Source organism: Porites lutea, chromosome 4 (assembly GCF_958299795.1).
Source record: "Porites lutea chromosome 4, jaPorLute2.1, whole genome shotgun sequence".
In the NCBI taxonomy this organism is placed as follows: domain Eukaryota; kingdom Metazoa; phylum Cnidaria; class Anthozoa; order Scleractinia; family Poritidae; genus Porites; species Porites lutea.
This window is the reverse complement of record NC_133204.1, coordinates 11,929,765-11,933,280: the sequence shown is the minus strand read 5'-3', so window position 1 is coordinate 11,933,280 and position 3,516 is coordinate 11,929,765. Positions and strand designations below refer to the sequence as shown.

The following is a 3,516-nucleotide window of genomic DNA, read 5'->3' as shown; positions in this document are numbered from 1 at the left end:
AAATTTGCTTATAAAAATGGCGTCCGAGGGGTCGAATCAAGTGATGCTCGTATCTCTAATACAAGAGCAGTGAAGAACCTATGTTTATTATATTTTTCCAATACTCCACCAGACTTATCTGTGATGTTAGTATGAACTTATTCTGTTGACCCCCTTCCGTTGACATTTTTCCATTTTGCCCGGTTTTCTCTGACAACCACTCTTAAAAGTCTTGACGCTGAAAAATTCACTGGGTTTAATTAATTTACAAATTAGGTTCCATAATTTTATGGTACGAGAAAGGAGGACAGATCAGTAACTGATTTGCAGAAGGGTGTTTCCAAGTACTTACATAGAACTGTACCTCCAAGACAGAGTAAGGGAGTTCACTCAGTGGGTGTATCAAAAGGGAAACATTGCAAGTCATGCAGCTGGATAACAGGCTCCCAAAGGAGTTTCTCTCTCAAGTTTTGATATCGCTCTTTGAAGTTTAAAAACAACTTACTACGTTTTGTAGCAGAGTCAAGTCCCTGGTCCAAGTCCTGAAGGATACAAACAAAAAACTGAGCTCCAAATGACTTATCCTTAACTTCTAGATTTACTTTTGAAATTATTTTCTGTTTGTCATCAGCGAAACAAAGGGAGAATACGACATGTTGTATTTCAATGTTTTAAGGTTATTTCCATCTACCCCTTTAATCAAGAGATCAAAGATAACTTAGGATCATGTTAATTTTTGCACAATGTCACCTTTAAAAGAACAAAAAGTATGTGTATGTTTTCACGTTTTTAATATTGTTTACCATGGCCGTCCGACTTGAGAATGGGTCAACACCTGTATGCCATCAGCACTGTATTTTTACAGTCCCACACTAATGAAATCGAGCCTACATATATTTTTAGTCACATTTAAGCAACTCAAACAATGTAGGGCCATCACCAGTCTCAAATACTTGATTTAACTCAAAAGCCACTTTACAACACAATCTGTTAATCAAGAGTAACCACTCACTCTTAGTTCTGAATCTTCCTGTCTTACACAGTGTCATAATGTGAATACCACGAAAGCCAGGATGAAGTTACATTGTGGTCTGTGTCTCCAGCTTCGCGATTACAACGGTTCACTGCAATTATAAACTTTCCACCTTTTATACGGACTTCATGACAGTTGTCCAACACTTTGATCATTTCATGATCAGTAAAAATTACAAACAAGTTTTTTTTACAATAATGGTATCCTCTTCTGTTGATTGCGGCACGTCTTTCAGGAGATTTCCCATAATAAATGTTATTGGGGATTATCAGGAATCCCCTCTTTGGCTAAGAACTTTTTGGCACGTTCAATAACATCCGGGAAATCAAATAGATCCCCGTTGACGTGCTCACATCCAGGTAATTTAAGTGTGCGAGACAAAAACTGACCCTCTCCTCCCCTGATGTCCATGATCCGTATACACCTACCCCAGGGGTACAAGGTGAAAACGCTTGGCTGCGAGCTGAGCAGCTCCAGGTCATAGCTCGGTCATAATCATGTGCGAATTCGCACCTTCTTTGCCCTAAACCCACTTCTTGTACGAGATTCTCCGTTGTTGCTTTTACATGACCATACTCTGGGGTGTAAATTTTGTACATGAAGTCGTAGATGTTCATGCCATGAGCAAGCTCAAACGCTGTATCACCGTTTTTGACCGCATCAGGAAAAACCAACCCACTGCTACACACTTCATCGCTACCATAATAAGCAACCATGTGTCCGAGACTCGGTCCTTTTTCTCTCCTTAGCAACTCCGTGGCCTTATTAGCCTAAAAGACTTTACGCCAAACGGCACACGAGTAAAATTTGTTCCACATGACCAAGTATTCCCCTTAGTTGTGGTTTACTGTCTGTTATTTCTACTCTGAAATAAGCAGCTTCACGCCAGTTTTATCCATAAGAATTGTTCTGGGCAGTTTTTATCTGCTTTAGTTATTTTCTATTCTGAGAAGTTCTCAGCTGAATCTGACGTTTGTTTATTGTTTTGTTTGCCATAAATTGTACAAATCAAATAAAATCTACTTATTTAAACTCTTATGGCGAGGAAGCTCAAGAGAAGCCACCGGGCTTATAAGGAATGGGCTCCCTCAGTTAGGTAATTAGAACAAAATATTATCATAATTACACATGGGAAAATCAATGGCAGAGCTACACAGTAAACGTGCCTTAAACGTGACTCTTATTATAATCTCCCAAATGTTTCCTTCAAATTCAGAATGGATGCCAAAGAAAACACATCGTCATTCATGTAACTATAATCTGATCGGATGTGAATGCCACCTGTGCGAGGGTTTGCGGAGAGAGGGAGTGAACGCTCTTTGCCCTCCGGCTACGCCCATCCCCCACGCCAGGAATTTGCACCCGGGATACCATAATGCAATACCCCAGCCACTACTATCATCGTTACGAAAAACTCATCTTTGTTCTAGGCCTATAACGCATGCGTGGGAAGGTGTAGTTCCCTGTCCAATCTCAACAAGATGTGCGTGACTAAAGCGGAGTACGATGAACATGGCAAGAATATTTGTAGAGAAAGATTTGAATCTTAGCGTCATGGATACACATCGCTCAGAACTTATGCTGTAGCTATGCGCCATGAAGAGTCAAAGCAAAGACGGTAAAAGGCTACTTAATGCTCTTAACCCATAACCCCTTAGATAGAGCAAGTAACTAGACCAGAATTATTATGGGGAAAAAAGGGGTAAGGGATGAAGTACTCCAAATATGGACAGCAGGTCACTTTTCTCTACATATTGGTGTAACAGTCCGAAATCTACAAGGGGAGAGGTGATAATCCTCTCTAGGGAGTGATAATCCCCCAGGATAGTGAGAGGTGATAATCCTCTCTTGGGGGTGATAATCCCCCAGGATAGTGAGAAGCTAGGTGATAATCCTCTCTAGGGGTTGATAATCCCCCAAGGTTGTGAGTGGAGGTGATAATCCCCCTTGGGTACTGGAGAGGTGGAAAGACCTCTCTAGATGTCTAATTCCCCGGTTTAAGGAGTAACAAGAGTCTATGGGGCAAAGTGTGACCTGTATGGGAGCACTTCATCCCGAACCCATGTTTATTAATTGCCAACGACTCTCAATACAGATATCAGCACTAAGTTAAGCTAGGATTGCGTGCCTGCTGCCCGTCAGGAAAAACCCTCACTTATTTTTGAGGGAAACCTGAACCCTCCCGAAAGCAGAGCCAGACACTTAACATGAACCTCGAGGGAGAGAGGTTAGACGAAAATGTATTAACAGAAGTTGTAAGTAAATGACAATTAAACTTTTATCAACTTAATAATCAAAATAAGGCCCAAAGTAACTAAGTGCACAAGCATGTTAGGATGCCGGGTACGATGATTCCCCTCAGTAGAAAACCCACCTCTTTTCTGCCATATCTTCTTGACAATTGCCAATTGATTCAAAGTGTAAACAACAAAGATCAGTAGTTCGTATGACTGCAAAAAGTATAAGCAGCTTCTTAAATTTTTCAACAAGAGAAAAGACCTCAT

At 40.8% G+C, this 3,516-nt stretch overlaps 1 pseudogene; it reads right to left on the bottom strand.

Annotated features, from left to right (window-relative positions):
- Nucleotides 1-878: 878 nt before the first annotated feature.
- Nucleotides 879-2,414, bottom strand: LOC140934202 (uncharacterized; annotated as a pseudogene).
- Nucleotides 2,415-3,516: the final 1,102 nt, after the last annotated feature.